This window comes from Maylandia zebra, linkage group LG22, assembly GCF_041146795.1.
Source record: "Maylandia zebra isolate NMK-2024a linkage group LG22, Mzebra_GT3a, whole genome shotgun sequence".
Taxonomy (NCBI): domain Eukaryota; kingdom Metazoa; phylum Chordata; class Actinopteri; order Cichliformes; family Cichlidae; genus Maylandia; species Maylandia zebra.
In genome coordinates this window covers 26,113,482-26,137,718 of record NC_135187.1, presented here as the reverse complement: position 1 = coordinate 26,137,718, position 24,237 = coordinate 26,113,482, and the positions used below count along the sequence as shown (strand labels likewise).

The 24,237-nt window shown below is 40.2% G+C and overlaps 1 long non-coding RNA gene and 4 other non-coding genes across 5 annotated transcripts; 3 read left to right on the top strand and 2 right to left on the bottom strand.

The window, feature by feature from the left end:
• Positions 1-10,788: 10,788 nt before the first annotated feature.
• LOC143414687 (uncharacterized) lies at positions 10,789-11,734 on the top strand. The gene is made up of 3 exons (XR_013095373.1): positions 10,789-10,917; positions 11,173-11,234; positions 11,451-11,734. It is a non-coding gene; the product is annotated as an uncharacterized LOC143414687 (long non-coding RNA).
• Positions 11,735-18,334: 6,600 nt separating this feature from the next.
• Positions 18,335-18,406, bottom strand: trnah-gug (transfer RNA histidin (anticodon GUG)). Its single transcript has one exon. It is a non-coding gene; the product is annotated as a tRNA-His (tRNA).
• Positions 18,407-18,812: 406 nt separating this feature from the next.
• On the top strand, positions 18,813-18,884 carry trnah-gug (transfer RNA histidin (anticodon GUG)). Its single transcript has one exon. It is a non-coding gene; the product is annotated as a tRNA-His (tRNA).
• A 4,547-nt stretch (positions 18,885-23,431) lies between these two features.
• Positions 23,432-23,503, bottom strand: trnah-gug (transfer RNA histidin (anticodon GUG)). Its single transcript has one exon. It is a non-coding gene; the product is annotated as a tRNA-His (tRNA).
• A 406-nt stretch (positions 23,504-23,909) lies between these two features.
• trnah-gug (transfer RNA histidin (anticodon GUG)) lies at positions 23,910-23,981 on the top strand. Its single transcript has one exon. It is a non-coding gene; the product is annotated as a tRNA-His (tRNA).
• The last annotated feature ends 256 nt before the right edge of the window (positions 23,982-24,237 follow it).

The following is a 24,237-nucleotide window of genomic DNA, read 5'->3' as shown; positions in this document are numbered from 1 at the left end:
GAATTCATAGCGCGGCCCAGCCAAACTCCAGTTTCCAGCAATGGCGGCCGCTACTAAGTTTTAAAATTACTCATACTAATCTTTCTGGGTCACAAAATAAACTTTTAACATATTTTCAGGCGAGAAAGTAGTTGTGTAAACATCAAATATCTGCTCGGTTTATCAAGATATCCCATATTTGCAAAAGTGCTTCGACGTTTTCAGAGGCGTCTGCTACCCACCAGCTCGACAGCTAGCCGGGAGCTCGAGGGTTACTGATGCGGCCGAGAACGGCACAACTCCCGGCACATCATTTTCAGATCACCGCGGAGTTTCGCTGCTCGGGTTAAACGTAATATATAAGTCACTTAGACAACCTAAAAATGTTATTGTTGGGCTTTTTTCAGTGTTTTGTTTGTTCGTGAGTAAATCGGTTTGGCTGAGATTAAAGTTATTAGATTAGATAAAATAAAACTTTATTAATCCCCCGGGTGGGTTCCTCCTTGGTTTTCACACAGCTGACTAAACGTCAAACAGAAAACTTATTAAACAGAAGTATGAGACAGTCGAGAATTTACACCAGTGTCTGGTTATATTTTAGATAGCAAGAAGCAGACGGCCGAGTTTATTAAACTCCACCGAGACAGCGGTGACGCTAATCAGAACTAGACCGTCCAATTTCACGCCTTTAAATTTTAAAGGCGTGTTTGTGTGTGTGTTTATACAATTGCTATTATGTTTGCACTTTATGTGTAATGTTACTGACTGCAGAGATCAGTAAGATGTGTGTATTTTTTATTTATTAGTTTTATTTATTTAATATTATTTTTTAATTGAATGACTGTCTAGTAGTTCACAGATGTCGAAAAACTGAGTGTGGTAAAGCCACTGATTTTTTTTATGTATATTTCTGCAATCTGCACATTGTACTGACTTTCATTTTAATGTTTACACCAGGGTTCCTTGTCAGCACTTTATGCTCAGATGTTTGTAAGCTAAAAATAAACTATTGTGTATGTTCAAATATACTGTTGTGATTGAAGAAGTTAAATAAAAATGTCAGTCATCAATTCATGCATCACCTCATGTCATCATAACAGAGGTCTGTCTTCCAGGAAAGAACAGTTTAAAATTAATGTAATATAGTATTGGCCATACTATATGATGTATTGCTTGTCTTTGTTTAATAATACAGAAGACAAAGACCTTAAAAAATAATCGCATATCGCATCGCAATCGCAATATTGGGGCAAAAAATCGCAATTAGATTATTTTCCATAATCGTTCAGCCCTAATGAATATATACTCCTTGCTAGCTTGGAAGTTGTGGTGGGTTGAGCTAACCCTCTTCCCCACTGTTTGTATTTGGTCGTAGAAGCTGGAGTGGGCAAATTATTTACTTGGAGGCCTTTCTTTCTTTTACCTTTTTTATCAGGTATGTTGGATTTCATGTTGTTGTTGTTTTTTATCTTATGTCAAATATGTTAAGGACTAGAAAAGCGCTATACAAATGCAGGCCATTTACACTCACTCTTTTAAATAGATGCAAGTAAAACACAGCAGAAAATAAATAAAATCAAAGACTCAGCAATCCTGTTGCTCTATTTCTCTATTTGCTCTATTTCACCTGTATAGCAGGAGTGGGGCAGGCGGAGGTTTGCCCTGGTGCAGGTGTGTCGCAGCAGTCAGTGGAAGGATCTGGGAGTTTCTCTGTGAATTTCACATTACCGTGGCAGCGTACTCAGTGCTTGCTCGGAAGTTTAGGGGAGGGGGGGGGAGTTTCGCTGTAAAAAGAATGTTTTCTTCCCATGCAGTGAACAGCTAATGTTTTTGTCACTTTTTACAGAATCAAACTCAAAGTAAGGTCAGTACTTCCACGCTTTAACCCTTTAAAACCGGTCAGAGCGGGCACGCGCCGTTTTGCGCAACTACTTTTAAATCCCGGTAGCACTGCAGCCATGTAAGCTAGCAATAATTTTTTTTGCATATGAAACCGGAGGAGTTGTACTTACATCTTATGCCATCAGCTTGTCCTAGGTCACAGTTTCCTTCCACATATAGCTTTGCAAAAACTGCATAAAAAGCACTTGCAGCAACAAAAACATAATATTCCAGAAACACGCTTTGCCGATCCGATCAGCTGTTCATACCACTTCCTAGTTACAATAGACGACAGCGTGAACTATCGCATTACCTGCCCCGAAACCGGAAGTGGCGTCATTTTCGCGGAAATGTAGTTTTTTACCATCAGGGCCTCATGAGCATATACTGGTGTTTTTAAAAGTTATGTTTGACTTTATGACTTTCTGTGTCGTGTCTGGGATGCTTAGAACTCAAATTGCACTGCTGGAAATAATTTATTTAGATGCATATGCTGCTTTTTTGCAAATTAGGACTATAATATTTGTTTTCGTTTTTCCTGCAGTATATAAAAATTGGTGTATTTCAAAAATAAAACTATGAAGACACTCAAAATAAATTTCCTGTGGTGGGAAACTATTTTGTGCAACTTTTTTGTATTTACAGTTTTGAGGGATAAACCTCTTAAATTTCTCTAACTAGAAATATATGTTAAAAAAACAAAAACGATTTTCAATTTTTTTGTAGTTTATTGCACTTTCTTGCATAACTAAAACCGATTTAGAGTGCTTTATTTAGCTGTGTAAGGTAATAACTGAAAATATGAAATAAACACACATGTAAGCTAACACTCTCTAAAAAAAACAGCATTGTTGTTCGGCTTTTCATTTCGCCATTTGTTCATTCACTTGAAGAGCAAGTAACATAATATAGGTCAAGTGATCAGTTTGATATCAATCTTTTGTGATACACCGTCATATTTACATTATTTGTCCAGTATGAAAAATTTGCTTTGGTACCTGGTCAAACTCAAGCTCTCTTCTCTCTGCCAGTGCACTTCTCCTACAGCAAACTCGCAGGCACCAGCTTCTCTCCCCGCTTCTCACTCACATGTGTAAGTGTTCAGAGTTCATCTTTCCCAGCCAAGAACAAGACACCGTCCTCCAAGAGAAGTGGACTCAATGGCTGAGCAGTTGTCCAGCTTTGATCCAAGGTTGTCCCTGGTTAAAATTCTGCACCTGGAATTCAAATCCCTGAGGGAATCGTGGAGTTGTGTCAGCAGCAGGTGGAAACTGAACAGGCCTGATCCGTCTGAACACTGAACCTGAAGTCTCTGTGGCCACAGTCAGAGCTAGTTAAGTTCTCTCAAAAGGAAATGTGCTTCAGTGCTACCTTTATTACCTCTTTTTGCAGAGGAGACACTAAAGCATCCTTTATGAGAGGAAGTAATTACATTCCATAATTCATAGCGATGCATTATCAAACCATTAATGAAAACCATCGACAAAAGTGATTCACATCATATCAGTGTTGATTATCATTATTCCTGTTTTTCATTTCAGTGAAGTGCTGATATGCTTTCAATTTTGAACATCATGCTGATGGAATGAAATCGGATTTGTGTGTGACTTTGCATGAACAACAACATTTATAAACTCTCTGAATCCAAATTATAAGATCTATTACACGGATCAAAGTGTGTTTAGGGTCCGCTCCAGTTTACTTTGTATGATTAACATCTGCATTATCATATATTATTCACCACACTTCTTTCTTCTTTATAAATTCTCATTCACATCAGAAAGTAGGCATTTTTTTTATTCAAACATTCCTTGATATTTAACTTTCACAATGTGTTAAAGCTTCAGTCTGTATCATACTGTGTGTGCTATGTGAAATATTTTAATCTAAACAAAAAAAAACTCTTTACAAAAAGTTTTCTCATATTTATTAAAAAGCATTATCACTCAGAGGCTGTGGAGAAAGAAATGTGAACACCTGGAACCCCGCGGGCACTGACACAGCTGACCTGAATGACTTGTCTGACTCCGCCCCCAACAGAACTTCTCCAAGTTACACTGAAAATGAATCACAGTGGACACTCAGGTGGCATGCTTTATTTTGAAAGGACTTGAGTGGTTCTTCCCTGAGGTGTCAGTTTATTTTTACCAGGACAGTGACTCTGCGTCTCTTCAAACGCCGACAAAGTCCAGGAAGTCGTCTGAAGATGTTTTCCTTGACAGCTGAGGCGATGTTTGAAGCATTTACCTGAGAGATGACACATATTAAAGGTGTCTTATTCTGCTTCATATTCCATGTTTTTTAATCAGAGACTCTGTTAGTGTATCTTGGCATGATTCACAGGACAAAGTAATGATTCTTTATCTTATTCTAGGACTTGGTGCAGCCCCTCAGTTCATACTCTGTCTAAATAACAAGTTTTAGCGCTGCCTCTTCAATCTAATCCAGTTATAAACCACATTTAAAAACTATAAAGTTCGCAAAAGTGCTGTACATAAATATAGGGAGGTCACACAATGAGAATATAATAAAAATACAAAATGTAAAAAAGTTGACACACCTACATAACAAACACCAACACATGACTGTAAATACAAGCAGAAACAATCAAATTAAGTATTCATCTTTCACACTGTGCTAAAAGAATAAAACTAGAGACAATTTTTTTCCTGGTTGGTGAGCTTCAGATAGCCAGCAGAGGGGCAGCCAATTGGTGCTAAAACCAATTATGGAGACGACGTTGACCATAAAAGGAAATCTGTTACACATTGATTTCAGTGTGCAATTAAAGTAGAAAAGTGTTTGGATCAAATCTATTACTTATTGATTTCTTTATCTTATTTGAAACTGTGCTTAATCAGCGGTGGAAAGTAACAAAGTACAAATAGTTTTCTTGCTGTACTTGACTAAAATTCTTTCAGGTGTCTGTAATTTACTTGAGTATTATTTTTTCTGATAACTTTTTACCTTTTCTCTCTTCAGTTTAACACAAATATTTTAACTTTCTGCTTCTGACATTTTCTAAACAGGCTTTTATTTACTGTGTCAGGAGTAGTGTCGTGGATGAGAGAAGGAGGACCCAAACACTGGACTCACAGGCAGGTAGGTGAAGGTGGATGTTTATTGCCGATGGAGTGAACAAACAGTACAGAGGTAGGAAATGGCTGGCTGGCTGGCTGGCTGGCTGGCTGGCTGACTGACTGACTGACTGACTGACTGACTGACTGACTGACTGACTGACTGACTGACTGACCGAACGAACGAACGAACGAACGAACGACTGACCGGTTGACGAACTGAACATACAGACGACATTAACATCAATGACACGACAGTGAACGAGTAGAAACAGAGGGCTTAAATACACAGACTGATGAGGATGATAATGAGAGACCGGTGAGTACACAGCTGAACATAATCTGGCTAATGACACAAGACGAGCAACACAGGAAAAGCAGGAAGTGAGCACATGGAAGTGGCAAAATAAACTGAACATGAACAAAACCGAAAACACTGGAACACCGACCCAGGAACCCTGACAGTACCCCCCCTCCACAGGCTGGCACCCGACGGCTAAAAGAGAAAAAAAAACAACCCCAGAACAAAGTGGACTTGAACGGCCTCTAACAGCATTCAAGATTCAAAAGAGGATAAAAGGGAATAACACTGGAAAATAATTTTAAAGTTACTATGAGCTCAAGAAATCACAGCAAGCACACAAGCTGTTTATTGTGAACTGTGTCTGTGAAGTTAGGATTTTTTTAATATTGTGAAACATCATCATAATAATGGATTGCATTTATATAGCGCTTTTCAAGACCCTCAAAGCGCTTTACAGTTCCACTATTCATTCACTCTCACATTCACACACTGGTGGAGGTAAGCTACAGTTGTAGCCACAGCTTTCAAACTTTTTGATTAAACTGTATTCTGCACACCTGGTAGCCACCTGGAAGCCACCTAAAGCTGGATTGTTAGACCATGTGGCACTAACAAGAATAAAGTACAGAGCCATGAAAGAGGCAGAAATGTTGTTACTGCACGGCGTCAACGCGTTAGCGTCGTCCAGTCCCGAGCCTTATCTCCTACAGTCTTAGAAACACAAAACTCAGCTTGTTATTTGGTGGTTTTGAAACTAAACTTAAACAGTCCTTTTTAGCTGGTACTGAAACTCAGCTCTCACAAAAAGAAATGGCAGTATGGTGTACATTTTAGGACATCCGTCAGGTCTCAGACAAAAAGCTGTCAAGTGTCAGGTCTCAGACAAAAACTCGTCAGGTGTCAGGTCTGAGGTGTCAGGTCTCAGATGTCAGGGCCTCAATTGTCAGGACTCAGGTGTCAGGTCCCAAAAGTCAGGTCTCAGGTGTCAGCTCTCAGGTCTCAGGTGTCAGAACACAAGCTATCAGACAGAGAGAAGCCTCCTTCAGGTGGCGCTGTTGTCAGGTCCCAGCCAATGACTGTAACAAACATGGACGACGTGACAGCGTCAGTAGTTCATACGATGCTGTTTTATGTTCAAGGGGTCTCCTTTCTCATACGTTTGATTCTAATTACATTACATAATGCTGTGAAATTGGGGTGTGATGTAATTGTAACAGCTTTGACTGGAAGCTGCAGTCACGCACAAATTTACGTATCTCTGTTCGGGAATGGGAGATAGAGCGGGGGTGCAGACAGGAGCTCCAGCGTTTACGTTACAAAACCATGACGACTGTTTTAATCTGACAGCCTGAGGTGTTCTTCAGTATACTGGACTACCCGACAGAAGGACCCGGCACCCCGCTGCACTTTTTCGGTAAGTTAAACGTGTTTAAGCTTATCCGTAACCACCGTTCTTAGCTAGGTCCTGAGACCTAGCTATAGTGATGTTCGATTCGTGAACGAATCATTCAATACTCGATAATTACTTTACTGACTCGTGAATCATGATTCACAAGCGCAACTGACTCAATGACTCATCTATGTTGCTGTTAGCAAACTAATTCCATTAGTAGAAATATATCTAGCTTATAATTAAAATTGTGGGGAGAAAAAACAACAGCCAGTTTCTTAACAAAAACATCTCTGCTCTGAACTGGAAGAAAAAACCCTGAGTAGAAGCTCACATCAAGACAATAGCTCCTCGGTTCACAGTAGCATCTCTCAGCAAACATGCTAACAGCACATTTGAGTTACCCCTCCCTTGCTGTGCTGAATCGTAGCATAAGCGAATCACTCAGGACTCACTCACCCCCTCCCTCCTGGCTCACAGCTCAAACGAGTTGAACGAATCACTGACTCACTCACCCCCTCCCTTCCTGTGCTGAATCGTAGCATAGACGAATCACTCACTCACCCCTCCCTCCTGGCTTACAGATTCTTCTTCTTCTTGGTTGGCAACCAGTGTTGCCAACTTAGCGACTTTGTCGCTATATTTAGCGAGTTTTCAGAGTGAAAGCGCGTATTGCTTTTACTCTCAACAAGCAGCAGGTGCTGTAACGCAGTCAGTTCTTCTTTTACTCTTTTACTCTGTGATGGCCAAACCTGTGGCCACACTCTAAAGTCGGTAACTTTTGTATTTTCATTCTTCATTTGAACATAGTAATATATTTTAGTTGCCAATAACTTTATTGATTGGTTTGGATACATTTGTTCTATTTGTAAGCGCGCACATTTAGTTTACTTATGTATTCATACTACTTCATTTCTTTGCTTTCTGACTAACTTTTGTCTTTTTATTTCTTACCTGCCATCATCCCTGGGAGTTGCTGGACAAAAGATGGTAGCCAGGGTTTGAAACCATTAAATATGAAGGAAGATAATTGGACCACACCACCACTTCCTGCTGAAGGGGGTAATGTGTGTTTTGTTTACTTTAAAAACAAAGTATTTGTATTTAATTAAATATTTGAGTTTAGGGTTTAATGGGGTTTTTGATTTTCTTCTTTGGTGTTTAGTTTATTAATACTGCATCGTTTGTGATTTATGATTGTGTTTGTTTGCTACCCCTCATGTGTCACAATGGTCTGATCAGCCATTATATATACCCTTGTATGTCATTTCATGTTAGGTCAATTATGTATGTTTGTAGCAGTCATTTGGTTTGTTAAGTTTGCAGTCGTTGCATGAGTTCAGTTTTGTTTCTTTGACCTCTTTTATGAGCTCAACATTTATTACTCTTGTGAATATAATTTTTGGGGGTTAAATAAATGGAAACTATATTTTTCTAATAATTCCTGGGACGACTCCTGTTTTTCAACTCGGTCCATCACATACTCTTATGCTGTTTTGTGGATCACAAGGTTTAAAACTACTTATAAACACACACACACAAAGTAACTCCACCACCACCTGTTCAGAATAGTGCACTGCGCATGCATGCAGTAAGAAGACGCTGGAGTCAAGCTGCTTGCATGTAATGCCTGCTCAGTTACCCATTAAACAAAGCTTGCAAGGAATCACAAATCCAGCGTCTTTACTAAACATCAAACATTGTCCTTTGAGATTTTAACATAAGACTGAGGATGATATAAGACTAAAGATTTAAACAGTTTTAGATCCATTACACTCACTGAGCACTCTACAGCCTGGTAACACATAAACTTTAAATAAAAACTAGTGTAATTTGTTCTTTTCATGTAATAACATCGTTCACATTATGATCAACAGCTAGATTCACAGTTAAGTAAACCTAATGAGGGAGACCATCAGGACCAAGCTGGGTTTCCTGGGTCCAGAGGTTTGGAGAAACTTCCTCCCTTTCTTTTATCACAGCTGTCCTGTGCCAGATGTTCTGTTGACCCACTGAGAGAGGCATAATTTCAGAAACATCAGAAAGACTAAAGCTCATTGCATAGATCAATGATCTTCACCATTGATCTCTACAGCTCCCTCAGAGGGAAATCTTCAGAGCTTCACTGTTGGCTCGCTCCAGAAAATGGATAAACCAAGTTTCATGAACAAGCGTGATGGACACCTTTGCTTTGTGTAATGTTAGAAGTACTCAGATAATCTTCAGAGGCTCTGGACTTTTACATAAAAATATTATATTCAGTCCTGTAGAAAGTTATATATTTAAATATACATTATCCTGTCTGGTTACTCTGGAGCTGTACTTTTTCAGTTTTATGTCAGTAAAGAAGTTCAATCCGTACTTCAACTTTTACTGAAGCTTTATTTTAACACAAGTATCTGTACTTCTACTGAAGTAAATATTGCCTGTAAATTTGCCACCTGTGGTATTAATCTGAATAATACACTTCTGATTTAAGTCAAAATCAGAGCTGACTTTGGTTGCAGCTGATTAGCTCAGTGTCAGGGTTACTGGTTTTCTTCCCAGCTTGCATTTGTCCTACCTGCAGAGGGGGAGTTCCAGGACTGAAGTTAGGTAAATGGCTGTCAGCTCTCTGCAGAGAGATGCAGACCAGCAGCAGAAACACAGAGAATTCACTAAGCTTCATCTACAATTTCATCAGGTGATTAATAAATCTTGACAACCCACAAATGCCTTGTCTTCTTCTGTGAAAACAAAAGACTGAAGCAGACAATAACTGAAGAGAGATTCAGTAATCCTCTTAGCCTGCTTTAAGAGTCACATGACTAGAGGATGACATCACACTGACGCGCCAATCACTGATGGACATTTCACTGTTACTGCATCACAGTCACTGATGGACCTCTGACCCCCTTATTAATCAGTTGCCTACAGAACATCTGTTTAAATAAAGCTTTATTTTAGAAAGAGGCTTTATATGAGGCTCCTTTTTTCCAAGAAAGATGTACAGGTCTTTTTCTACACAGAACCATACACCTGTGTGTACCTAGGTCGGTGTATGTTTTCTTTCTTATTGGTGTTTATCTTTATTTGCTCTTTGCTTCACTGCATAATGAAAAGCAGTTTAATTAACTGCATTTTCATTACTTGCTGCAGCCCACTTCTGTTGCTGAAAAAAAGTGTGTAAACTTATTTTAAACTAAAACATTTTTAGTCTTACTTAGACCTTTTCAAGAATCCAGGGTTGTAGTTTTTGTGTTGAGCAGGAGTTCCTATCGGCTGTAACAGTGAACTCGTTGTATCAGCCCCTGAAGGAGTTTCAAATTATCTGACATAATAGATTTGGCCCACTGCTGTCTCAGGGAGTGAATGGTGAATGGTCACTGAAGGCAGCAGTGACTCTGCACACTTAGATCTATTTTGGACTCGGACCACTCCTACCGTCTGCTATGAAATTTATCTCAATGACTGGACTTCACTTCAGTTCTGCTCTTAAACCAAGAATGTTACAGGACTCAGAGCAGCTTTGAAGTTAATCTCCAAGAATGAAGGGACTAACTGTCCCACAAACTCAGAATACACCTAACATTTAGAAATTTCATGTACCATAATAATAATGTTGCAGTGTTCACACCTATTTACACACAAGGCAAAGTGTCATCAAGTATTTAAAACTATGATTTATTGGTGACACAGAGCAGACTGATCAGCTGAACACATACAGTCTTACAGATTTACACTGAATTATGTATTACATAGTATCAGTCAGAATGTTTTTATCATTGCACTCTGGCTTGTTCACTAATATATTTCTTATCAGGTTTATTGATTCCTCCTTAACTAAAACTTACTCTCTGCAGTAGGGGGTGGGGTCTTAAATAACTTTCAGCATTAGAGACAGGGGCGATTTTAGCCCATTTTTAGGGGTGCTTAAGCACCCCCAAAAGGAATCAAAGCACCCCCAAAGATTTCTTACTTTTTTTGACAATATTTGCTCTTTGTGTGACACATTACTAAAAATATAAAAAGCATACAGTACTGTACTTGTTTGAGACGTAACATTTTAACAACAAAAGTATAGATAACCCCCCCCCCCCCCTCCCAAAATGGTTTGTTCCAGCTCTCCCCTACTCTGGCTCTAGCGCCGTTGCTGCCAGAGATGGTGGCTGAGACGCAGCGGAGTGGAAGTTTAAGTGCCTGGCTTAAAACAGGACATATTAGCTGCATTTAACCTTCAGTTACTCTTTATATAGTTAGGTAGGAGTCAGACCATGTTTCTTTTTAGCTGAAAAGCATTACACCAGGTAACCTGCAGTGTTGAAAACGTGTTTTCCGACAATGTTAGCTACCCTACAATCCGTCCTGCTCTGTAGTAAAATCAGCGACATTTGACCGTCCTGTTGCTCCCATTGAAATGTATACAGCCTATTTAAAATCGAAAACTTAAAATTGTCCGCAGCCTACTTTTGGTTACCACTGTCCTGTTTGAAATGGATACTAACTAGCTAACTGACTGAATGCCCATTAACCTTATAAACTCCTGGTGTGTGTGTGTACAGAGAGACAGCCAGGTTCATAATGGATATAAGGAAGTTTTTCCAAAAAAAGGAGCCACATTCAGGTAAAAGTGTAAAATCAAATGATCCGTCATTCAAGAATAATGTTGGATCAGTGTTTCAATGTTTATATCTTTTATTAGATGTTCATGTGGTTATTTGCCTTTTTGTTGAAAGTAGACTGAGAGAAGACTTTTTGTTAGTGATCTTATTAGAATTTTTTTCATATTAATGTAATTTTTCATCTAATTGAATACAATCTATTTGTGTATGATTGTCAGTCCAAAGAGGGAGAGAGGAAAGAGGGAACATGAGGAGAAAGTACAAGGTCAGGAAGAACCAGGTAAGAAAACAGACAGGGAACAGTGACAGGCACAACAGAAACTGTTAAACTGACAAAGAGAAAAAACCTGATTTTACTCACACAATCTGGAAGTTGTGTCCTCCCTATATTAAAGCTGCTATACAGAATCTGCAAAACAAACTGGGTTGAAACATTTTTGACCCTCTTTAACAACATTCCAACATAACATTATCATTGATTGGGGAGATTAAAATTAATGATATATTTTTATGTGGTTCAGCCACAACTCTACTAAAACCTCAGCCGCAGTACATACATTACATTTGCACTCTATCAGAAAGTGCCAAACAGCCCTGGTGGAGTGAGGAGCTTTAAAGAGAAGCAGATGCTCTGTTTATATTCTAAAAATGTTTTAAACTTGTTTCAAAGATTCTGTACAGCAGCTTTAAATGTTTTCCAAAAGCACACATACACTTAACTTAGAAGTGTTTCTCAAACATTTTACAGTGTGTACCACCTGAGAAAAATGTCAAGCTCTCCTAAGTACCGCTATGAAAGCATGAAAGTCATAAATCTTACAACACAAAATTAGTATTATTAAATTAGTTTCTGCAATAAAGATTTTTTTATACATTGTATACATTCTACCACAGGCAAAGTTGCCTCCATTTTTATAGTTTTTATTAATATTTTGTAATAATTTATTTGTAATAATTTATTCTGTTTTGGGAGTGTTTTTTATGTATTTGTATTATATTATACATACACATTAAAAGTGAATATCTGTCCAAAAAATGCACTCAGTTTACTTTTTACTCACAATGAGCATCATTCATTATTCTCCCCCAGTAATTAAGGTTAGGATATGTATTTTTTTCTATCCCAATCCATTCTTCTTTTGCAGCATTTAAATAACCCTTATCAGATTTGATGGTTTTGTTACAGACTTTTCAAAAAAGTGTTTTGCTTTTCTTTCACAAATGTGGGGATTAAATTGTGTTAAAATGTACAAAACAGTGATGTCATGTTTTGTGATGAGGACCCAGGGACAGAGAGACTTGATGAATTTAAGAATCTTATGATTTAATAAAGAAATTTGCAGACTTGCACAGAGATGGTAAAATTATGATGACTGATAATGGAGACGAAGATAACAGACGATGAGGACAGGGAGGAACAGGGGTTTAAGTGCACCAAGGAGACAGTCAGAGAGAACTCGGGACAATATTTAAGGATGCAGGGACTGACAGAGACAGGTTTATCTTGCCTGGCTGGGCAGCTCTCTGGGTGCTCAGCACCCCCAAAGTTCTGATCCTAGAACCGCCCCTGATTAGAGATGAAAAAAAAAAAAAAAACACGACAAGAAACCCATTAATTGATCCATTAATTACTTGCACATGGTGTTACTATTGTGCTCTGGATCTTCTGGCTTCACAGAGTAACATGAGAAGAAAAGCAGTTCTCACACTCTGAAGGCCAATTCCATCTTCTCCATCACTTCCTCTTTAAAGCTACTCTACCCACCAAGCACCATCCACCATCAAATCAGGAGACTGGTGATTATTATATGAGGTAGTGAAAGTTTGTTTAATTAATGTTGAGGCTACAGATGAATCTTTTCTATTCTGTGTGGATTCGCATGTTAACCCTCAGGTCAGACTTAGAGCTGAATGTTTTTCCACATTCTGAGCAGCCAAAGGATTTCTACCATGTGTGAATCCTCAGGAGTTGTTTCAAATTTCCAAAGAGGCCAAATGTCTTGCCACACAGGGCAACTGAGTGGTTTCTCTCCTGTGTAGCTTTTTTTGTAGTGATGGGTCGGTCGCAAACGAAATGGCTCTTAGAGCTGACTCTTTGAAGTGAACGATGCAAGCCGTGGGGGTTTTTTTTCTTTCTCTTACCCTCTCTCTCACTTTTTTTCGCTTCACGCTGCACGTCACTCTTGTGTTTCTGCTGAGCAGAGACGGGAGGGGCGCAAACATAGCTGGACTGGCCATTGGGCATACCGGGCATTTGCCCGGTGGGCCGATGGTAATTTTTCGTTTTAAATGGGCCGATGTTTTGTTGTTGTTGTCTTTCTTTTCCGTAACCGTGTAAACAGTGAAAGGTGGCGGATTGGACAGATGCTGGCAAACGTGTAAAAATAACTCAATTGTTTGGTAGTGGCTATGGTGGAGCTTTCACAGATTCAGTAAAATTAGCAAGTGGTGGAGGCCAGCAGGTGGATGGGGGAAAGGGGAGGCGGAGGAGGAGAGACCCAAGGCGGCCGCCGGTCCGACTGTCAGGTGAAATGAGCTTCAGGTAAGAAGTTATGACCTGCAGTCTATCTGGGTCAGATATAAACCAAGTTTAGGTGGAGTTTATTTTCGTTGTGCTAACTTTTTACAGTCAGTTACAATAACTCGTACTGCGTACTAGCTAGCATGATGGAGTTTCGATACAGTTGGGTGGGTGCTATGATGTTACTGGTGAACTTTATTTTATTCATAAGGTTAGTTAGTCGAGTTGCCTATACCTCTGGTATTCAGAGTTAATATTACGTGTTTTGTATTGAGCTGAAAATAAACGCGATTTGTTCTGTACTTCAGCTACAATAAAAAAAAAGACAAAAAGCTGGATTTATTCTGTCTTTATGCTGTCAGCTGCCTCTTCTCTCATTCTCCCCCCTCCCTCTCCTGCTGCTACTTCAATCATGAAACTGATCAATGATCAGCGTTTCTGCCGCAAGTCCCGTCTCTCTTGCTTGTTTATCTCCCGCTTTGTGCCAGAAAGAGGAAACTAGCGGAGGTCGCGTTAAACAGCAGAAGCACCTTTAAACTGACAGCTGGTAACTGTGCAATGGCGGGTCTAGCAAAGTTTTGCCAGGGGGGCCAGGTAGGGCATTAACAGGGAGAGGGGGGCACAAAGAAATACTTTTCTTTCTTATTCTCATTTAAAATTTCAAGCTTTTAACAAATAATTATCCGAATCTTACAACCAAAGTTTTCATCTGATGTCAAATTTATAGAAATTCATTATTGTACATAGTAAGTTTTTTTCAGGGTCCCAACATAATTACTTCAGAAGAAAGTACTGTACATGATGCCAGTATTTTCCCACATTTTCTAGATACTGTACTAGTACTTTGTGTAAAATGCCATCAAAAAGTCAGTTAAGTTTTATTCGTTCTCACGTGTCTTTCTGTCTCCCTTCACTTTTAAAAGGTTGCCATGTTAGAAAAAATATTTTGCCCTGCCATGCTGTTTATTGATATGGTAAATAAATAGTTTATGAAAATATCACTAAATCTGTCAATTATTATTTTTAATATTCAGTAATGGTCATGTCTCACCTCTAGTCTTTTCTGTCTTAATGTCAGGTTTCCACCATATGTTGTAGATAGTTCAAGAAGTTAACTCAACCAAGCAGTCTTTGGGTTTCGGCTAAGTACTGTTTAGAATACCAGAATGGGGAGGATGGTGTAGGTTTAAGTTTATTAGATTGATACATATGTACCAACAAGACAGTGTACATCACTGTCACAACAACGTTTGTTTTCATTCAAAGGCTTTATGGTTTTTCCTGTAATACCTGGTGGGCCGGTCTCTAGTCAAAATGCCCGGGCTGATTTTTTGTCCCAGCCCTGCACTTAGGCACCGTGTTTCCTGCCAGGTAAGCGACGCTCAGCAACGTGGTGACGTCATTCGGGGCGACTGGAATCGATAAGGGAATCGTTTGCAAAAATGGCAAACAATTCCAAGGAATTGAAACAGTGGGAACCGGTTCTCAACAGGAACCGGGTTTCGATACCCATCCCTATTAGTGACCAGTGTTGGTCAAGTTACTTGAAAAAAGTAATCAGTAATTAATTACTGATTACTTCCCCAAAAAAGTAATCCCGTTACTTTACTGATTACTTATTTTCAAAAGTAATTAATTGCTTAGTTACTTAGTTACTTTTTAAAAACACGATTTACAACCTGAATAGGTGATAAAGTGATAGATCTTTCAGCCCAATTCTACTTTTTCTACATAATTCATCATACAAAATGTAATCAAATGGAAAAGTTCCTTTTTAAAACTTGTTTTATTAGTTTTAATCTTTTAACTTTATGCATTGAGCAAAAAATGTAATTATATGCAACATTCTCTGACTGGAAGAAATTTGTTTAATATTCAAACCTATTTTCTGCACATTCCAGCACATAAAATAAATAAATATATATATATATATATATATATATATATATATATATATATATATATATATATATATATATATATATATATTTGTGTTTACACTCACTCTTTGAGATGCAAGTAAAGCACAGCAGAAAATAAATAACATCAAAGACTCAGCGGTCCTGTTGCTCTATTTTCACCTGTAAAGCAGGAGTCGGGCAGGTGGAGGTTTACCCTGGTGCAGGTGTGCCGCAGCGGTCAGTGGAAGAATCCGCGAGTTTCTCTGTGAGTTTCCCATTACGTGGTAGCGCACTCAGTGCTTGCTTGGAAGTTTAGGAGTTTTTTTGCTGTAAAAAGAAGTTTTCTTCCCACGCACAACGGACACTAATGTTTTTGTCACTTTTTATGGAATCAAACTCAAAGTAAGGTCAGTACTTCCACACTTTAAACGCTGCACGCTCACATTCTCTCCCGCACTCGATATATTATCCATTGTTGCTCTGCACACAGCTGTTGTCACAAACGTCGCACTTGCTTACGTCACTGTCGTGAGACATTCTCGCAAAAAATCACGGTTTTAGTAACGCAGCGTTCCTACGGGAAAGTAACGGTAATCTAATTACCGTTTTTGCAATAGTAATCCCTTACTTTACTCGTTACCTGAAAAAAGTAATCGGATTACAGAAACTGAGAAAACCACTGATAAAGGTATCAGTTTAAAAGGTATACATTGCCCCGTCCTTCAGTTATCGCATAAGAACATTTTCAGAAAACTTGACCTCTGACTTTTACCTTGAGGTTTAGAAAAATCATAATTACTTCTTTCTTGAGTTATCACATTCACAAGATTTACAGAAACCTAAAAAGTGCTTCAGTAAATATATTGTTATTGTGCAGGAGCATCACAAGCATTTAAGTTTTTGAGAAAAACATGTCAAATTGTGAATGTGAGTATGAGCACACAGAAAGGAGATGATAGTGGACATGAACAAGAAGAAGAGGCCTCGCCAGCCGCTGTTTATCCAGGAGAATGAAGTGGAGAGGGTGAGCAGCTTTTGGCACCTCAGCTTTCACATCAGTGAGGACCTCACTTGGACACTGAACACCACACAGCTGGTCAAGAAGGCTCAGCAGCGGCTGTATTTCCTGAGGAGGCTGAGGAAATTTGGTATGTTGGCCAAGATCCTCAGCAGCTTCTACAGCTGCACTGTGGAGAGCACATTGACCAGCTGCATCACTGCATGGTATGGTAGAACTACTGCTATGGATCGCAAACGCCTGCAGAGAGTGATAACAACTGCGGAGAAGATCATCAGGACTCTGCTGCCCTCTCTGCAGAGCATCTACCATCGCAGAGTCCAGAGGAGACCTGCCTCCACCCACAAAGACCCCACACACCCTCAACACGAACTGTTCACACTTCTGCCCTCGAGACGAAGGTTTAGAAGTGTGAAATCCAGAATGTCCCGACTCAACAACTCCTTCAGCCCCACTGCTATCAGACTCCTGAACAGCTGACGTAACTCAACTGCAATTTGCACAACAGGGGACGTTGCACACTAAGTTCATTTTGCACATTAAGCTCCTTTGTACATCCATCTACATTGACATCTGCATACCTCACTTGTCTACACTTATTTTTGTACTTGTGTTTTTATCTTTCGTTATTTTTATCCTTATTTTTATCTTTATTTATCTTCATATTTTTTCTTATTTTTATACTTATTTTTATCTTGTTCCTTTAACCCTTACCCTAACTTGGCATTTGCGTATGGACAGGAAAGGAAGAATTTCATTGCACAGAGAAATGCTATTTCTTCTGTATACATGACAATAAACACTCTGAATCTTGAATCTTTGAACAACTCGCTCGAGGAAATGACACACAGTCAGGATTTCTTTGATTCTTTATTTAACGTGAAACATTGCCAGCTTGGGGAAAAAACACAGGGTGATCCTGAGATTTAAGGAACAAACAGCAGCTTCAGATAAGACTTTCTGGTAGCTGAGATCAGCACCGTGTTAAGGACAAACACTTTGACCAGACTTTTGTGCGTGTACATTTTTATCCACAAAGTTCTTAAAAGGGTGCAAAACCCATCAGAGTATGGATGACATGTAACAGTAAAAGACACTGAATTTTAGGTTAGATTTAAGATTTCCAACAAAGACATAACACAGCCACAAAAATAAAAGGGTTAAAGTATTTAACAAAAAAATCGAAATGATCTTTAAAAACAGCTGTTTGTATCAAGTTATGTCACATTTTCTCAAATAAAATTAATATAATAAAGTAAAATAGACATTAATTCAAATAAAAAATTAAGTATAAAATATAAGAAAATGTTTGGTTTGTAGTGCCACCTTTTGTGTAGGAACACATGAGTAAAAATGTCATTGATCCAGCGTTGATGAGTCATATCAAGAAGTCAAAGCCTTTATGCCTTAGACTTTATGGACGCAGCTTTTTGTCGTTAATTTCTGAACTCTTGTGCTGCTTTTCAGTAAGCCGTTGTAGAAATGACAAAATAAAGTAAATAGTGCACAGCGTGCGGTTGCTTTTTGTTACCCACTGATCACCGGTTACAAGTTGACTTCTTAAATTAATCTGTTTTTATTATTATATCAAACGTCATGTATCTGTTTTTGTCTCATCTCTCGTGCAAATTTCAGACAGGTGCTTTAAAAGCTTCACCTCAATGCCGTGACCCGGATTCGAACCGGGGTTGCTGCGGCCACAACGCAGAGTACTAACCACTATACGATCACGGCTGGTCAGCTGCAGACTGAAAGTCCATGTAGTCAGTCACCTCCAATCCACAGGAGTCCATTTTAAACCCACTAAGCAGGACTGTACGTTTTAAGTTTGACACTTTTAGGTCGTATCAACATTAGAACTACAAACATTTCGTGCTTTTCACTGCCAGTTACAGTCTGGATCTTGCTTCTTTTTTTCTTACTTCACCATAAAAACTGGAATCTGCGTGTAACAGCTGACCTGCACGATGTGCAGAAGAGCACCAAAATGTATTTACGGTCAGACCACGCGAGGTCCCTGTGTTAATGCAGATACTGTTACTGTGCCACGTGCGTAAATGTGCGCACCGTAGACACAGAGTTTGAGATCGATATGAAGGAATAAACACAATAAAGATTGCAGATGATCATTTTCTGACCAGCCGTGATCGTATAGTGGTTAGTACTCTGCGTTGTGGCCGCAGCAACCCCGGTTCGAATCCGGGTCACGGCAGAGTGGATATGATTTCATTTTGGGGAGCTTCACACTTTAAGTGGTGACTAGTTGTTTGTGTGCGTTTCCATTTTTTGTCTTTTGTTCTCTTCTCACTCTACGTCCTGAGTACTGAGTCAGGATGTAGAGTGAGCACTCAGTACAGGTGTTTTGAGGCAACGAGTTTCCAAACATTTTTTAAGTTCTGGGAACTGATTAGACAAACCGTGGGTAACACAGGAAGTCAAAGCTGTCCTCAATATGAAGAAGAAGGCTTTCAGGAGCAAGTGAAGGAGGAGATGAAAGCAGCACAGCGGGAGGTGAAACGCTGCCTGAGGGAAGCAAAGGACACCTACAGGAGGAAGGTGGAGCAGAAGTTGGAGAGGAACAATATGAGGGAGGTCTGGAATGGTGTGAAAACCATCACAGGCCACAACACCAAGAAAAGCACAGTGGGGGGGACTGTGGAGAAGGCAAACGAACTCAACAACTTCTTCAACAGGTTTGACCAGCCCACAACCCCCCCACCCTCACCCTCACCTTTACTACAGAGTCCTCTCCCCACTCTCCTACCTCCCTCGCTTCCCCCCCTTCCTGACACCATGACACCCCCCTCCTCCAATCCCTCTCTCAGCAGCAAGACATCTCCCCCCCCCCTCCTCCCAAACATCTCCCAGTGTCACAGTGGATCAGGTCAGGAGACAACTGAGGAAGCTTCGCCCCAGGAAGGCAGCAGGCCCAGACAAGGTGTGTCCTAGGATGCTAAAGGCGTGTGCTGCTGAACTTGGGGAGCCGCTACAACGAGTCTTCAATCTCAGTCTGCGACTGGGGAGAGTGCCCGCCCTATGGAAGACATCCTGCATCGTCCCGGTCCCCAAAAGGAACCGGCCCAATGAGCTGAATGACTTCCGACCGGTGGCACTGACGTCACATCTTATGAAGACTCTAGAGCGGCTCTTCCTCAACCTCCTCCGACCACAGGTGCAACATGCCCAGGACCCACTACAGTTTGCATACAAGGCGGGTGTCGGAGTGGAGGATGCCATCCTGTACCTCCTACACAGAGCCCACTCACACCTGGATGGGGGAAAAGGCACGGTCAGGATCCTGTTTCTTGACTTTTCCAGTGCCTTTAATACCATCCGGCCCTGTATGCTTCAGGAAAAACTGAACAGGATGGAGGTGGACCCCTGCCTGGTGGCTTGGATATCCGACTACCCAGTGTTGGGGAGTAACGGAATACATGTACCGCCGTTACGTATTTAAAATACAAAATATGAGTAACTGTATTCCGTTACAGTTACCGTTTAAAAGGGTGGTATTCAGAATACAGTTACTTTGTTGAAATAAATGGATTACACTGCGGTACTTTCCTGTTTCATTTTGTCGCGGGTCAGGACTGTTTGGGTTTTGTTTGACAGCTAAGTTCTGTTGTTCCAGGCGGCAGCGTTACGGTTGCCATGGTTACAGGGCGACGCTCTCTCTCTCTCTGCGACTGTGTGTTTCCTGGGTGAGAGAGCGCCTTTTCGTTGTTGTGCTAAGCTAACAGGCAGAATGCTACAAGCATAGCTCTAAAGAATGTAGCATCATGGGCAGTGTAGTCCGTGTTGCAGGGAGAATGGACCGCCATACACGTTATGTGTCTGTGAGCGCGAGGAGGGAGAAAAAGGGGAGTGGAAAGGTACGAGTTGTCATCGAGGAAAAACGGGAGCTGGAAGCATGTAAATATAATAATAACCACTTCAGCCAAGAAGAGTGCCTGACGAGCCCAGTTGTAAGTAAGCTATTAAGACTCGACTGTACACCGTGTTCGTGTTTTCCTCCGAAAACAATAAGTTCCGTTGGAGCAGTCTTTCAACGCCTCTCTCTGTCTCTCGCAAGAAAAGTTGACCCACACAACAAAGTAAAGCTAGTTTTCGGCTACGAGCCGACAGGGACCCCGCCGTATTAGTCAGAGGTCCCTTTACTACAGTTCGGAGTCGCGGACCTTCAGTAACAGTAATAAATCACACAGCAATAGTACATTCACGTTGTTGTAAAAAGCATGATAATATATTAAGTAATCCAAAGTATTCAGAATACGTTACTGTCATTGAGTAACGTAACGGAATACGTTACAGAATACATTTTGGGGCATGTATTCTGTATTCTGTAATGGAATACATTTTAAAAGTAACCTTCCCAACACTGCGACTACCTCACCGACAGACCACAGTACGTCAGGCTGAAGGACATCACGTCTGACACTGTGGTCAGCAGCACAGGAGCACCACAGGGAACTGTGCTGTCCCCTCTTCTCTTCACCCTGTACACCTCTGACTTCTGCTACAACTCTGAATTATGCCACATTCAGAAGTTTGCAGACGACACAGCCATCATGGGGTGTATCTGGGATGATCAGGAAGAGGAGTACAGAAGTCTGGTGAGGAACTTTGTCGCATGGAGTCACACAAACCACCTGCAACTCAACACCTCAAAGACTAAGGAACTGGTTGTGGACTTCGGGAGGTCTAGAGCAGGTCCACTGCCGGTTCAGATAGAGGGGGAGGAGGTGGAGGTGGTCAACAAGTACAAGTACCTCGGGCTGTGGGTGGACAATAAACTGGACTGGTCATGCAACACAGAGCACCTGTATAAAAAAGCCCAAAGCCGACTGTACTTCCTCAGGAGGCTGAGGTCTTTTAACATCTGCAGGAAGCTCCTGAGGATGTTTTACCAGTCGGTGGTTGCTGGAGTACTTTTCTATGCTGTGGTGTGCTGGGGGAGCAGCACAGCAAAGAAGGACTCATCCAGGCTGGAAAAACTGATCAGGAAGGCTGGCTCTGTGGTCGGCATGAAGCTGGACACTCTGGTGACAGTGGCAGAGAAAAGGACATTAAAGAAACTGCTGGGCATCCTCTGCACACGGTCATAAACAACCAGAAGAGTCTGTTCAGTGACAGGTTGCTTCTCCCCAAGACAAGAACTAACAGACTTAAAAACTCCTTTGTCCCACACGCCATCAGACTGTTTAACTCCTCTCTGGAGGGGAGAGGGAGGGGAAACAGGAGGACAAAGGAGGGGGGAACAACTAAGCTGTAGTGCCTCTTCACCTCACTGTACAATACCTTTTGTGCAATACTTTTTGTAAATAGTCAACAGTGCAATAGACTCAATACTTGAAATGTGCAATTCACTTGTATTTTTATTTTTTATTCCTATTTATTCTATTTATCCCCTTTGTATATTTTAATTATATTTGTCTCTGTATTTATATATGTGTGTGTGTGTGTGTGTGTGTGTGTGTGTGTGTGTGTGTGTGTGTGTGTGTATATATATATATATATATAACAATTCTGTAACTGTAACTTCGGTCGTTGCTGTGCTTTTTTTGGAAGTCGAATTTCCCAGAGGAACCCACCCGAGGGATTAATAAAGTTCTATCTTATCTTATCTTATCTTATCTTATCTTATTTTATGCCTTTACCGCCCTCTTGTGGCAAGATGTGATCATGTGTTTCCTTTGCTCAATTATTTGTCACTTAATGCCTTTAGGCTGCACCGATTGACTGATTGTCCACCTGCTCCAACTCCTTATGAAACACGTGTGTAATTGAATAATGATTGAAACTCTAATCATTATTCTGATGACAGTACAAAACTTGACTTTTACCTCGAGGTTGAGGAAAATTCTAGTTGTTTCTTTCTTGCGTTGTCACATTTACAAGAATTACAGAAATCTAAAAAGTGTTCCAGTAAATATGTTGTTATACTGCAAGAGCATCACAAGCATTCAACATGAAACCTTCCCAGCTTGGGGAAAAAACACAGGTGATCCTGAGATTTAATGAAGAAACAGCAGCTTCAGATAAGACTTTCTGGTAGCTGAGATCAGCACCGTGTTAAGCACGAACACTTTGACCAGACTTTGTGCGTGTACATTTTTATCCACAAAGTTGTTGAAAGGATGCAAAACCCATCAGAGTATGGATGACATGTAACAGTAAAAGACACTGAATTAAAACAAATGTGATTGAACAGAAGATTTCCAACAAAGACATAACACAGCCACAAAAATAAAAGGGTTAAAGTATTTTAAAAAATTCAAAATTAAGATAAAAACAACTATTTGTATCAAGTTATGTCACATTTTCTCAAAAACAATAAAAGTAATAAAGTAAAATAGTTATTCAAATAAAAAAATTAAGTATAAAATATAAGAAAATGTTTGGTTTGTAGTGCCACCTTTTGTGTAGGAACACATAAGTAAAAATGTCATTGATCCAGCGTTGATGAGTCATATCAAGAAGTCAAAGCCTTTATGCCTTAGACTTTATGGACGCAGCTTTTTGTCGTTAATTTCTGAACTCTTGTGCTGCTTTTCCCTAACTCAGTAAGCCGTTGTAGAAATGACAAAATAAAGTAAATAGTGCACAGCGTGCGGTTGCTTTTTGTTACCCACTGATCACCGGTTACAAGTTGACTTCTTAAATTAATCTGTTTTTATTATTATATCAAACGTCATGTATCTGTTTTTGTCTCATCTCTCGTGCAAATTTCAGACAGGTGCTTTAAAAGCTTCACCTCAATGCCGTGACCCGGATTCGAACCGGGGTTGCTGCGGCCACAACGCAGAGTACTAACCACTATACGATCACGGCTGGTCAGCTGCAGACTGAAAGTCCATGTAGTCAGTCACCTCCAATCCACAGGAGTCCATTTTAAACCCACTAAGCAGGACTGTACATTTTAAGTTTGACACTTTTAGGTCGTATCAACATTAGAACTACAAACATTTCGTGCTTTTCACTGCCAGTTACAGTCTGGATCTTGCTTCTTTTTTTCTTACTTCACCATAAAAACTGGAATCTGCATGTTACATCTGACCTGCACGATGTGCAGAAGAGCACCAAAATGTATTTACGGTCAGACCACGCGAGGTCCCTGTGTTAATGCAGATACTGTTACTGTGCCACGTGCGTAAATGTGCGCACCGTAGACACAGAGTTTGAGATCGATATGAAGGAAAAAACACAATAAAGATTGCAGATGATCATTTTCTGACCAGCCGTGATCGTATAGTGGTTAGTACTCTGCGTTGTGGCCGCAGCAACCCCGGTTCGAATCCGGGTCACGGCATTGAGGTGAAGCTTTTAAAGCACCTGTCTGAAATTTGCACGAGAGATGAGACAGAAACAGATACATGACGTTTGATATAATAATAAAAACAGATTAATTTAAGAAGTCAACTTGTAACCGGTGATCAGTGGGTAACAAAAAGCAACCGCACGCTGTGCACTATTTACTTTATTTTGTCATTTCTACAACGGCTTACTGAGTTAGGGAAAAGCAGCACAAGAGTTCAGAAATTAACGACAAAAAGCTGCGTCCATAA